Source organism: Pipra filicauda, unplaced genomic scaffold (genome assembly GCF_003945595.2).
Source record: "Pipra filicauda isolate LSUMZ 115617 unplaced genomic scaffold, ASM394559v2 scaffold62_size3274119_pilon, whole genome shotgun sequence".
In the NCBI taxonomy this organism is placed as follows: domain Eukaryota; kingdom Metazoa; phylum Chordata; class Aves; order Passeriformes; family Pipridae; genus Pipra; species Pipra filicauda.
Genome location: NW_024104787.1, coordinates 2,831,888 through 2,846,933, shown reverse-complemented (window position 1 = coordinate 2,846,933; position 15,046 = coordinate 2,831,888).

Sequence of the window (15,046 nt, the reverse complement as noted above, 5' to 3'; positions counted from 1 at the left end):
TTTCTTGTGACTACAATAACAAAAATAAGCACTTGATTCTACAGCGTATTTAAATAAATGTCAGTGAGGGGCTCTTTCCACAATATTATTTTTGTGGAAAAATAATCCGTATCTTCAGGAGTGAGAAATTATTTAGTCTCAGCAAAGGATACTATTATTATCCTCAGCTGCAATACAAACACAATAATTTGTGCAACACTCTTTTTCGGTTTGCAAATAACAGTATGAGAAGGAAAAATAATAGCACCCAGACATGGGCCTGGATCTATCTAAAGATGCTACTGATTCTTTTAGTTTATTTGTACTTGGAAGTCAGGTTCTGTTTGTGGAAAAAGAGAAAGATTAAATCAGCGCATTTCCCTCCAACCAAGATTTATGTGTGTGTTGCAATTAGGGCAACAGATTATGTCTCCAATTTTAGAAAATCTTATGTTTAAAGTTGCAAGCATGTATACGCCTCTACAATATCTGACATCTACTGAAACATACAGATATTTGTTTTGACACTGTGATACTAGCAGAAAATATATTTTTTTTTTAATTTTGAAACACATCAGTGCATAGTGAGACATTAATTCCCATTTGCCAGTGAAATGGATTTTGAAATCAAGTATTTTCTGATTTATTTGCAGCCCACACTGGTTGATTCTGGAACCTGTAGTATTTTTGCAAGATGCAAATTTTATTCAGTAACCTGCTCAACCCCTCTCCCCTTACTCCCCCTCTTCAAGCCTATCAAAGTCAGGACTTCATTGTTCCCTGCTGTTTGTTTACTGATTAGTGAAGGACGTATTGTCTCAGGAAGTCTTGCACTCCAAAAGACAAGATGACCTTTTTCTAGAGTCTGAGTCTCTATAAACATGCTATAAAGCCCTCAAGTGCCTACTTCTTTCCAAGCATGCTAGATGTGTTTCTACACCATACAGCTTATCTCACATTAAGTCCATCCACAGGACAAATGATTTTCCAGTGCTTACATCAATTCTTGCCCTGAAGGGCATGCATGATCCCATGCAAAGCCACAAAATAGAAGAAGATTTTCCACAGCTAAGGGACTGTATCAGCTACCCTTGCTATGTTGTGATGCTAAGATGAAGCCTTTCCTATATTTGTTGTTTCCTGTATAAGGTTGCCTGTTTTATGTTGTGCCACCTGTGCCCTTTGTTGGTGAGTTGTAACCTGGTGGTATGCTCTATAAATTGCTATGAATAGTTTGTTTTTTTTTTTTTTTTTTTTACTCTGTTCCCAAGTTCTTGCATTGTTTACTTGTCCTGATTTTGCTTGGTATTTTCAGGAATTCCATCCAAAATGTGCTGGTTCCTCATGCTTGTCACAAAAAGATGATCTTTTGTTCTTTCTTCATCACCTTTAGCATTTTGCACTCCTCCTGTAGCCATGAACATCTCATGCATAGTTGCCCCTTTCTTACAAATCTCTTTTCTTTCTCAAAAACCTTTCTCTCTCTTACTGGAATCTGTTTTGAACAGCAAGGAAGACCCGAAAAGCATCACAGCAAAAGGCAAAGGCAAACAGAGAAATATCAAAGATAAGTACAGTTCTGGAAAATTTCTAGAACTGAAGTTGGGAGTTAGGGTCATTTGTGATGTCAGGGGAAAAATATCTTTTCTCACTCATGAATTTGGTATTAGGTGTTTTAACATTATAGGATTATTAGAGGATAATTTTGCTCAGGACTTGAGTCTTGGATTCTTTTTTACTTGCCTTGTAGTATTCTGCAGCATCCTCATGCTCCAGAGCTCTGACTAAGTCTTAAAGGAGAGTTCTGAAAGGTATAGATTTTTTGTATCTATACACAGGAATAGTTCAGACACTTTGGAAAGTTTGAGTCTTTGTTGAACTACTTGGATGGAAACAGTTAATCTTTCCAAACTGTGTAATACTATTTTCCTTTGCTCTGTTTGGTTTGCAAGTTCTTTGAGGTCATTCTCATATGTGTTTGTGTAGCACATGGCACAGAGTGTCATCTGGGTTCCTACTTCAACAATACATAATTAATCTCACTATTTCTTTAGAACAATGATGAATACACAGTTCACCTAAGATGCTCTATCAAATTGGTGCCTTACAACAGACATGTGAATTTCTTTACTAAATTATTCTAGCTGCATGTGCTATTTGGGTTATAAGAACAATACAGTTTCTATATTATTTTGTGACTGACCTGGGACAAAGTTACCCAGTTCTCGGGATTGTTTTCAAACCATTGTGTTTGCTGACTCCTAAAAAGGAAAGTACAAGAGATGTGTTTAAGATGTATTTTACACATGGCTGCAGTTTAGTGCATCTGCTCTTCCTCCATCTGCAACCCCCACTTCAGCTGGGTTGTTCCTTCCTAGGCTCTGATGGGACAGCATTTTCACGGGACCTGTGTCCTGTGAATGTAGCAGCCAAGGCGCACAGTTTTGGTAGTTCCATGTACCAAGGTGCTATTTGATCATGGTGTAAAGAATATGGAAGAATAATGTGCTTGCTTAAATATGTTTACTGAGGATTTGACAAATGTAAACCTTTCTGCCTCTGTTCAACACTGGTGAGCCCACACCTGAAGTGGTGTCCACTCCTGGTCTCCCTGGTGTAAGAGAAACATGGACATGCTCTAGAATGAGGTCAGTGAAAGACCACAGAGATGATTAAGGAATTGGGGCATCTCTCATATGTGGGGAGACTGGAGGAGATGGAGTTTTTCACTCTTGGAAGACAAAGCTTAGGGGGATCTCTCCAGTGTGTGTATTAACACCTGATGAGAGTAAGGAAGGGGGAGCCAGACTATCCCAGTGGTACCCTATGACAGGACAAGCAGCAATGGGCACTGGTTGAGTTACAAGAGACTTCATCTAAGCATAACTTTTTCTCTGTGAGCACTTTCACAGGTTGCTCAGAGACATTGTGGAGTCTCCATCCTTGCAGGTGTTCAAAACTAGACTAGACATGGCCCTGAGCATACTGATGTAGCTGACCTTGCTTGAAAAGTAGGGTTGGACTAGGTGATCTTCAGAGGTTCCTTCACACCTCACCCATGCTGAGATTCCGTTGTTTGTGCTGACTTTAAGTTATAGAAACACAGAATCATAGAATACGCTGAGTTGGAAGGGACCCATCAGGATCATTGAAGTCTCACTCATGGCCCTGCACAGGACACTCCAAGAATCACACCACGTGCCTGAGAGCGCTGTCCAAACCCTTCTTGAACTCAAGCAGGCTTGGTGCTGTGACCACTTCCCTGGGGAACCTGTTCCAGTGCTCAACCACCCTCTGGGTGAAAAATCTTTTCCTAATATCTATCTTAAACCTCCCCTGACACAGTTTCGTGCCGTTTCCTCGCTGCTAACAGTGAAGAGATTGGTATCTGCCCCTCTGCTTCTCCTTGTGAGGATTTTGAAAGCTGCAATGAGATCTCCCCTCAGTCTCCTCTTCTCAAGGCTGAACAGACCAAGTGACCTCAGTCAGTCCTCATACGGCCTCCCCTCAAGGCCCTTCGTCATCCCTGTGGCCTCCTTTGGACGCTCTCTAATAGCTCAATGTCTTTTTTTACATTCTGGTGCCCAAAAGTGCCCACAGTTGTCCTTAAATGGCTCATTAAATGAAACTGGGCTTTTATAAAGGGAAAATAGATGTCTGTGTTACTTCCAATGGTTATAATACACTACCAAGTGAAAGGCTTAGTCTAATGAATGTCCTTTTTTGGTCTCTGCGGTAACTTTCATCCTTTTTCTGAGGATTTTTTTTCCTCCTCTTTAATTCTTTTGACAAATTAGGGAAGGCTTTCAATAGAAGATGAAAATTATTTTCTCTGCTCTAGGGGAAGAATCCTGGACCCAAATGCTCATAAATTTTGTCTGATGATACCCAGATACACTTTTAGGCTTATTAAAAAAATAATTCAAATAACAATATTGTTCAGTAATAGAGGGCAACTTTTACTTGTGAACATCTTCCAAGTATAGAGGGAGGAAAGTGTTAAAGTCCCACCACAAGAGCATTTTTTTCTTTTAGATCAAAATTCACCAGCTTCCTATTTCATTTATATAAGTGTTTACTAAAATGGTCATCTCCATAAAGCCAAGTATTCAGCTTTTCAACATTTTATAGTGCTTTAGGTATTTTCACTGATTAAGCCTCTCAACATCCCTATGATGGAGATGAGTAGGTATATATTGCAAATTAATAACTAAGGAAGTTAATAATTCAGCCACACAGCTATTTTATTTAAGCTTTAGTCCTTTGACTTCTAATTACATGCTGTAGCAACCACATTATGCTTCCCTGGTACGGAAAATCCTTTAATGAAGAGCTTTATTCTAGGAAAAATCTTGTTCACCTCCTGCTGAGAGCTCTGTCGGGTGGGTTTCTGAATCAGTGTGGTAAAAACGATGGATTTTACTCCAAGAAAAACTTTGGAAGGCACTCTTGACATTTGATTGGCAGAAGCAAAGGATTTGGGTAGACTTGGCGTTAAATGAGGGCAGAAGTTGGTTAAAGTGCCTGAAGCGCTGTCAGTCACTTACTAAAGATCTGCTCATGAAATAAGAAAATATGCTGGTAGCAGAACCTGCGTAATCTTTCCTCTCTCTCCCCCTCAAATCCAGGGTTGGACATATTCAGTAGCCTCTTAGCTCTGTCTTCTGGAGCAGATAATCTGTACCTATTGCTTTTTTCTATGTGAGGAAATCCTGACAGTAGGCCTGAGAGGGGCAAGTGTGCAAAATTAAGCCTGCTGGTTCAGCTCTTGGAATGATTCAAAGCAGCCTTAAGATTATTCTAACATTTTCCAGGTTGACACTGGCTCCAAGCAGCTGTTCCAGCAGCTGGAGAACCACAGTTGTGAACTGCTGCTGGCATTTGCCTACATCACCTCTGCAGGGAGGAAGAATGATACAGAGTTGGTGTTTCTGACTTCACAGTGTATGAATTCCCCATGCAAGGGGAATCTCTTGCTTGTCAGCCAGCATGGCTTTATGGTTCCTTTGTGCTACTGTGAAGGTGTACATTAGAGCCCAGATCTATGCTGAAATAAAGCAGAAGATGGCTGCTACTACTTGTAAGGGCACAGCTAATTCTTTTTACCCATTTCCATTCTTGCTTGAGCACAAGGAGTTTACCAAGTCAGTGCCAAATTTTTCACCCTCTATACACGGCTGAGGAACTTCTCTAGGTTTTCTCCCAAGAAGCTTGAACCATCTGTGAAAGTGTGTATTAGAGTGCTCAGATATGATTTGCATTGCTGTTCCTTGTAAAAGGTGTTGGTCAGATGTGGGATCTGTGTTGATACAGGTGTTTATACTGGGTGATGATGGTGGGACAGGACCTGGGTCACAAAGGCAAAGAGCTGTACAGTTTTCCTGATGGCCAGACTCAAACTTTTTTTCCAGTGCCAAATGCTTCAGATGCTAAATCAAAATCTGAATACTTTCGTGACTGCTTTTTTCTCAGAATGCTTACAGGGCACTTTCTGATGTCAGTGTCACTGCAGCTTATATGATGAAAATTCTCACTCTCTGCTACCCAGCAACGCCTCTTGGGAGACCTATTTCATATTAAAAGACTGGCCTCTGCTCTCAGTAACCTCAGTATAAATCTAGAATAAATTTTCTATTGTCAACAGCAATTATACATGCCATTCAGAGCACAAGTTATAGATGCAGGTCCTGCCCGAAAGTTGATTCAAAGCTTGGATGATTAGAAGGTGCCTCTCCCTGCCCAGTACAGATATTTCCCATCTGCTTAATTTTTGGTGTGGACTCGTTCTTTCCCTTTGGATTCATGTTCTTATTCTGTGTTGCAAAACCTAACTTGCATATGAGTGCAAAGTATGACCTGGCCATGCTCATTTCTATGCATTGCTTGGATTTGAGCAGACTGTCCATCAATAACTGTGACCTTTAGCATTTAATTTCTTCACCCGACTACGTTCACCTGGGTGGTATATGTTGGTCAAACTAATGCTGCTTTGTATGGCTCTGATTTTACCCATAGACTGGGGAAAAGTTATCTAACCCCTATTTCAGACTCTGCTTTTTGTCCAATTAATTTGAAAACAAACACCACATTCTTAAAAGAAGAATAACAACAAAAAATAATAATAACAATAAATAAAAATATAATAAATAAAAAAATAATAATAGCAAAAAAAAGAAGAATAACAACAAAGAAACTTAAAGCAAAACAATACCACAAAATAACATTAATTAAAAATATAGTAGGTACAAAGTAATCTGAAACCCTGTTTCAGGTGTGCAGATGCTGTGATATCCCTCCTGGTTTTTATGTCAGCCAAGGTTTCTACCAAGCTGTAGCAGTTCACTGAATAAACCACTGAACACTGCAAATTCTCCCACTATATCACAGTTACAGAAATAGAGGCACTAAGTAAGTTTATGCTGTTCCACTGGGAACATTTTTAAAAAGTTTAATAGCCCTTAAAATTTCTCATTTCTAACCTGTCATAGGCTTACCTCATGACTGCTCATTTTGTTGTGTTATAAAAGCAGATAGAAAATGAGATTTCTGGTTCAAGATCTCACCAAAACCATAATTCCTGTTTAAGACAGCAATAGCCACATATTATTTAAGCCTGAATAGTAATTTCTTTTTACATCTACTGCAGCGACAGAGCAATGCATTACACGGCTTGAAATGCTTCTGGTCTAATTAGAAGAGCTTATGAAATTTTGTGTAAAGATTATATGAAAAGATCACTGAAAAGAATAAATAACAGGAGTCTAGTTTCCAGTTCTGGGCACCTCACAAATGAGAAAGGCACGGATAAAAAAATATGTTTTCTGTTGATAAGATCATTAAGTAGCTGCAGTGATTACACAGGCTTTGAATCTCAATCAGGAACTCCAGCTATGATTCACAAATAAAGGAGTTTTTTAACTGTCTGATACACTTTCAGTCTAGTAGCTCCAAGTATCTGGATCCTGTCCAAGTGCACCTGAGCACAGCACCTGTTGTAGCAAAGAGCTTAGCAACACACATAACTTTAAGCACATTAATTATCCCCACTTTTTAGAGATCATTACTCAATTGAGGAAAGTGTCCTTGAAGTGAAGGACATTCATCTAAGCATTGCTGGATCAGAACAGAAGTACCCAATATATTACAGGAATACATTTGTGAAATAAGGACTCATTTATAGTTGCTTTACATACATGACTGAAAACACGAACTCTTATTAGTTGATTCAGTAGTCAGTGGAGAAAGTTGGAAACTAGCCTATAAAATCACTCCTGTTGGGATGTTAAACAGCTATTAAAAATGGAATTGATTAAGGGTTCAGTATAGTTCCAGAGAAAGGTGATTAAAGACTTAAATATCTGCCTTCTCAATAGGTTGACAAATCAAAAGGAAGGCCAGCTGCTGGGAAGCTGCATTCATAGAGTGTGCATTTTTACGTTTAAAAATTAAATGCGTTGTCAAATATATAACCAAATTAACCTGACAAATGGGGTTTATTTCTCTGTCATTATTTTCCCTGATGTGTTCTGTACGTCTTGGGTGGATCCTGTCCAACTGAAGCAAAATGCATGTGCAGAGGTACAGGGAGGGTGGGGAAAGGCAGAGGCTGTTTTGGAATGAGCAGAATACTCTTCCGTATGAGCCCAGGTTTGGGGCATAAACTGAATGTGCTGTAAGCGAAGGGTTTGTTCGGATTTTATCTTTTTGGTGGAGTAGGAGAAGAGTTTCAGGTCAAGTAGTGCAAAGCCTCTGTAAGTACTCCAGGAATCCATCTACTGATGGTAGTGGTATGGTAGTCTGCTCTGCAGGTCTAGGTTTTAAACCAGATCATTGAGCCTTACTTCTATAAAGACACATGGTCTGGTAGAAATCTCTGCTTGTCTGGGATGCTACCTGAAGTTCTGGATGAATCCTTCTGTATATAAGAGGGAGATTCAATCTCATGATTGAATCAAACATTAATCACAAAGCTAATGTACAGTTAGCATTGTTGGCTGAATATTTTACACATGCAGTGGATAAAGACTGAAAGAAAAATTTCACAAGGTCCCTTAAAATACTGTCCTCTCACTCCTTGTTAATGCAATTTCATAAATTCTTATTACATTTCTTGGAGTGTGCAAGTTAAAGACTTCTCTCTGGCCTTGAGGTTCCTTATATGCTGTTCCTAATAATGCTCTTGTTGACTAGATGACCTTTAAAGGTTCCTTCTAACACTGTTCTATGACATTCTGGAGTGACTTCTCTATAGAAAAAAGCCCATAACATTCACTGAACAGAATTATAATTAACCAAGAGTTAAAATTCAGCCACATTTAAACCAAAGAGGAATCCAAACCAGACAAGATGAATGAAGCATTGCTGAAGAGATGTTAGAGGCCTTACAACGTGTTTCTCAGTGTTTTAAGTTCCCATTTTTCTTTTCCAGAGTGGGCTGTGGGGATCCAGAGGTGGTCTTGCTGGGGTACTGGTTACACGCAGTTTGGAAAGGGAAGGTTTTGGGAAGAAAGCGCCTCCCACTCAAATTCTCTGCTGGTGTGGCTCTACCAGCTGTAGCACAGTTTCCCCTGGTGAAAAATCTCTGCCTTGTTTCACATTTTCTCTTCCTCTGGGTTAATTTGTAACAAGGTTTTTTTGTCTGTTTTTTTTTTTAGAGCCAAAGTACATCCATTCCTGTTATGGCGTTTTATTTTCTGGTTACAAGCTTATTTTTAGCAGGATTAAAGTCTCAATTTCACCTGTTTGATTTATACCAGGACTTTATCAGGTTGCTTCTGGTACTCATATCAGTATTTATAATTCAGCTCATTCAGAAAGAAGAACTGTGCAAGCTGTGTACAAAGGAAAAGAATATCCTTTGTGAGCTCTTAAACATCCATCGATTTCAGAACACCAGCTAAGTCCAATTACTGTTATTTAGGCCTGCAAATGTGGGAAGGGGAGGGAAAAATTTTTTTTTAAGAGCAATTCATAGACATATGGGATAGGGAGGGACCACCTGGGATGAGGCAAGTCCTCTGTTTTGCAAGTACTTATATCATACCACGTAGAGGATCACGCTGCACTTTAAAACTAGAAGGAGTTTTTGTTCCTTTTTGAGTTCTTTTTATCACTTTCCTGCAAGAAGATGGCTATTCTGCCTGTCTCCTCATCTGACCTTTTTCTTAATCTGTGATCATAACAAATAGATGCTTTTTTGTGCCCATGTTGTCCTTAAGCATAAATCACCATATTTCCTAGTAGATGTTTATTCTCTGTTAGGCTTGTGGACAGCATTCATATCTTCAAAAGCCTTTGTTTCACTTCTGTTCACATACTTTTGGAAGATGAAGTTGTTAATTTCATTGACTATCCTAATCACCTACTCTTGATTCAATTTTTTTTTCTCTAGAAAAAACTACCTAGAAGTGTACTGCAGTTGGTAGCTCTGTGACATGTATGAGCATACATATGAGTACAATCACACTGATACTTCCCTGTTTCTACCAGAAATGTTTTACCTGATGATAACAAGGACTGTATTTACACTTTACACCATGGCTCAGTCATCCTGTCTTCCATGAATACCTCCAGGCCTTTTTTTCCTTCTGTCATCACCGACTAATGAGTTCTCAGCTTAGAAAAAGACTTCTTGTTTCCAGACTGTAAGTGCAAGGTGATGCCACTTTTGTACTAGGCAATTTGAAATCAATTCCACTACTCCTGTTCTCGAACGTCTCAGGTACTTCCCACACAATATGATAATACTCATCTTTACCAATGACATCCCTCAGCAAGTGTCGTAGCTCAGTCCTGTTTCTAACTGAAGTCGTATGAAAATACGAGATGTAAATGGTTCACACTGATTTTTCAGCTGCACCCACAGTCAGCTCCATTTTGCCCAGGAACTTCCTTTTTAAACCCATGCTGCTATATTTCTTGCACTAATCCCTGTCTTTTTATGCTTAATTAATGATTTCCCATGCGGCATTTCATCAAATGCTTTTCTCATATCAAGTTTGATGAAGACCTTGCATTTATTTCATCTAGAAATTCACCTATAAAAGAAAAGCAGTAATTTTATTTTGTGTTGTCATCCAAACCATGCCCCTGATCATTAACTATTCCATAGCTATTCCATTAGCTATTCTATTTCCTTTGTCTGCTGTTGCTACTGGCAATATACATAGGCCTAAGTGTCTCCTGGCAAGACAACTCAATCAAGCATTCAAAAAATCCCTTACTAATTTTTAAAATACTTATGGTGGTGTCTTTTTATCCCCTTTAAAAAGCCAGTTTCTTTCCTCTTATGATCTGATGAAGGTTTGCCATCAAATCCAGGTTGTGGGAAAACTAGAAGTCATGATCCTTCCCAGTAGAAATGTTTTAGGAGATAAAAGCCTAGTTCTCTAATTCTTCAAAGTTTAAGGCTTATTTTTTTTTTCAGATGAAGTACTCTTTATTGTTTTCTACTACTGCCACATGGATATTTGTCTGCATCAAAGTGCCTCGGACAACTAGAAGGACATAGCTAATTATCTAGTTAAAAGACACCCAGTTGTGAATAGCCAATTTTTTTTCCCTTATTTTTATTTTGTCTCCTGATAAGTTTTAAAGTGAAACACAGAGGGAGAAGAGTAAGTTTGAAATAGCATCTGCCCAGGCTGTGCTTGGTTTTATCTAGGACCCTGTGTACCAGCCTTCCTGAGCTCCTAAATTCATTCTTTATTGCAAAAGAATGAATGTTAACACTACCTTTCATTTCAGTCTTGACATTTCAGCAAATTTACCTCTCTGTATCCCTAACTGAACTCAACAAAAGGTTTTTATCTGCTGATAACTTTCCATCGGAGAGATTTAAAGTGCCAGATGACATTAACTCTAGCTCAATGATGTTATTAAATTCTCACCTTAAATCTCACATACAGAAAGCTCTTGTCAGGTCACATGAATGAGTTGATTGTATTAGTCATACTACAAGAGTGATACTCATTCCACTAAGTTCACTATATTCAGGCTGAAGTTTGATCTGTGAGAGGACACTTCATATCTAACATGATGTGGTTTCTTTACGTCAATGTTTTTACTAGTTATATTCTTGTCACTGTAATTTATACCCCCTTTGCTCTGTAGGATTCATTCCTCAGTATCCTTGCTGCTTTTGTTAAACTGTGATCTGCTACAGTATAAAAAACCTCCTCACAATTAGTTTATTCCAGACATTTCTTCTCTTCATAGTTCAGCTTGAAACTAAACATACACTTTTGAAGTACAGTGTCCCTGAACTGGCCTCCAAATTACAAAACTAAATTAGCATGACTGACATTTTGCATGTGGGAATTTATGCAAGGATCTATTTGTGCAAAGTTTAAATACACCAGCTGAAACACTGATGAATTATGAATGATTATAATTAAATGGTTTTATTTCTTCATTTTTTAAAATTTCTTTTCTTGCTTTTACTGTCTTCTCTTAACCCAGTAATATCCAGATGGCTTGGGATAGGTTGATTTGTGTGTGTGTGTGTTGATCTTGAAGGAAACCAGTGCCATTGACTAGATTTGGGGATTAAAATTAATTTATCTACGGATTAAGAACTCCATATGCCAGTTTTAGTGGGTGTTATGAAATAGGGATCAGCTAGCTACAGAATTCCTAATACACTTATGTACTTTTATAGCCTAAATCATCTTAGTATCAGAGCTCTTCAGCAACTTGAATGCACCTACAACACCCATGTGAGTTAAAAGGGTTATCTCCTGATTCTCCTAATGGGATAACTGAAGTGCAGGAAGATTAAACAGCTAAGTCAAAGCCAGTAAGAAATCTACAGCAGCCTCGGAGCTGGAATAGAATTCTCTGGGTTTCAGGTCACTGCCTTAAAGAGAAAGTTGTTCCTCCTGGCATAACAACCTTACTGAAACCAGCAGCACAACTCTCAGAATGTTCTGTGAGGGAGAGCTCCTTAGGCAGCGTAGAGCAGGGAGGCCTGTCCTCCTTATTCTCACTACTGTAACTCTGTTTATGGCATCTTTTGTGGAAAATCACAGGATGCATTACAGACTTGAATTGTGCCTCCTAGCCCTTCTGGTAGTTATGAAGCTTTGTAAGTATCAATGTTTTATAGTTGGTGAAAAGGGAAGATGTAGTGCTTGGAAAGTGTGTGTATCACTGTAAAATGAAGCTGTGCATGACTTGGGAATACATTTTGCTTTTCTGAGTCTGTCCAGTGCCTCATCTGCCAGAGCCAGCATGACCTCTGGAGGAGACCCCACCTCACTGGCCATGGCAAGGAAACAGCAACAATGCTCAGCAACACAGCAGGGATCTTGCAGTTAATTAAGATTTACAGATTGTTTAAGAGAGTAGTTTTTTAAGTAACATTGGGGTATCTGTGAGGCATACAAGTCTCAGAGAATAGTGATGGCACTGCTTTCTCTATGTTCCTTAACTCAGTTGCCCCAGCCTCCAGTTAGCTAGCTTGTTAGCCTGTACCACTGGTTTGTAGTACAGCCTTATTTCCTGTGACTCAGAAGCACGAAAACCATATACCTACGTGTGTCACCCTTGTGCAGTGAAAATATAGTTTGCATTCTGTGCTGAGCAAAACCAGATATGCTTATTTTTGTGTCTTATTTTATCTTATAAATTCCAAGCAGACACCATAAGGAAGTTTCTGGGAGTCCCAGAGCACCAGCAGATGTGCCCTTTTGGTGCTGGGGTTAAATGCATGCTTCAGTATGGACTGTTTTGTGTTCAGCCTTTCTTATTGTCAGTACCTTTCCTCTTGGTATTTAAATGCTTTTCCCTTGCTTTTCCCTTTTTTTCCAATTTCTTTCCAAGATCTAATAATAACATAAAACTATTTGGATGCACACCAATGTTTTATACCGTATATTTTCCATCAGCCCTGGGATTGTTGCTCCTGAGTTTCAGTCCTCAGTTAGAGTACTTCTCCATGTCCCACAAGTCTGGTTTTCTCTCTCTCTCCTGACAGGCCCAGCTCTATTTTCTACTTCATCCTGCTGCAGGACAGGGCAGTGAAAGACCTAATTTTTGATACTGTTTTCCACCAGTGTGACCACACAAAGCTGGAATTGGCCTGGTGTTTCTTGGTTTCTTGCCAATTGTGGCTGGACAGGGGCTGTCCCAGTCTCTTCTATGGCCCCACATTGCTAATAGGGGGCTTCCCTCTCTTGAAGTCCAGTGCTGAAGTTGAGGGGCAACTGGGACCATACTATGGGCTGGCTTCTGCTGCACCCCACTCTATCCTCCACATTCCATGACCCCAGGACCGTGCCTGTGCACCTTGCTTCAGCAAGAGCAGCCAGCACTGAGTGCTCCAAAATATCTCTGCATACAGAGAGCAATAGTGCAGTGGTGTGGGACCCTGCAGGATGTCATTTCTCCCTCTGTTTTGGCTACATAGACTGTGATGCAAATGGATGGGGTTTAACCTTTGCAGATGGGCAACCTGATCCTTGTGATAGTCCAAAACCTCTGCTCTGTGGTGGTGCATGAAGTGACAGAGGCCATAGTGTGAGGTGTCACCAGTATCCTGTGTGTAAACTTTGTGCTTTCAAGTTTTTGGCCTTCCTTGTTGCTGACAATGACATTCTCTAAAGCTTTTTCAGCTTAATGTACTGGCATTTATTTACAGCTCCACCTTGACGGAGTTTTATGTTATTCTTTCATAGGAAAATACATTGTTCATGAAAGCAAGGGACTAATAGCAGACTAGAGCTAAGCCTAGTAAAAGCAGGTGTTATGCAATTTGTCACTGCATGACTCTACTAATGCATCGTTAGTCCAGGACTGTGGTACCCCTGCCATGTTTTAAAGTGCAGAAAGATAAGCGTACGCTGTACCCTGGAGTGCCTTAGTCTATAAATGTAATTCAGAAATATGGGAAACCGTTCTCTGAATCTGATGGCCTTTTTCGACACAATTACAGGAGCAGCATGAAATGTTGAACATTTGCAGCAAGGGTGCACAGAGCAAATGGAAGTTGGATGCGCAGGCTGTTAATTCAAGCCTAGATAAGCTTCTGACTAAGAGGGTTTTAATTTGGTTTTTGCCCTAATATGATGCTTGTATGATAGTAGTTTTCCTGAGAAGAACCTATTACAACCTGTACTCATCTGTAGAGCCACATTTAATGAGGAGGATAGCTGACACTTTTTAATGGCCCTCTACAGACTTCAAAGGATATGAATCTGAAAAGGCATTGAATATCAGAATGTTTTTATTTGATTGCAGATGAAGACACTTTAATCTGGAAAATATGTGTGTGGTTTGAAATGAAATGAAAAGGGCAACATGTGAAACAGAGTATTTTCTCTCAAGACAGAGACAGACAAGGCATCCAATCCCTTAGTGCCATGTTTGTGTCTGTCCTTTCAGGATCACTTTCAGGGAAGGTACCAGGAAGGTACTCAGCGTTCTCATACTCTTCCAGAAATGAATGGGTATTGAAAACTTTCAGTCCTGTAGAGGAGAAGCTGAATTCCAGGGGTCACAGGTAGGAAAGCATACGCCTGTGCTGCAACCTCCCGATGCACAGCCTCAGTCTTAAACAACATTGGCAGAACAAGCCAGGCAAAATTGGGTTGGCCACTAACAATTTTTCAAATGGCTGAACAGGGACAAATCATTCCTCTGGTTACCCACTGAGACCTGAATGAATAATCAGAGCTGCAATAAAGCCTAGAAATCAATAATCACTGGTTCTGTGAATAGCTAAGAACTCGACAGAGGATGGGCAAAGCAAGCATCAGCAGGTGCACCCTTGCTGGGAACGCACAGGCTCTGTCATTTCATGTATATAAAATCAGAGGAAGCTTTTCTTCTGACTTCACTCAGCAACATGTGGTTAGCTGGTACAGGTGGCAAGTTGAGCTTCTGTGGTGTATTTGGCTTTCTGTTTCTTAAGGGTATAGAAGCAGTTTGTGTGAATGGGTAGATGGAGAATTCTCAGTTTTTCTAACATGGTTCCTTTTGATTTTACCCGTTGGAAATACCTGATACCTAAGCAATTATCCTGGTAATGAGTTATGACACCATCTCAGGAGAAGGTTTGGGGTGGGCT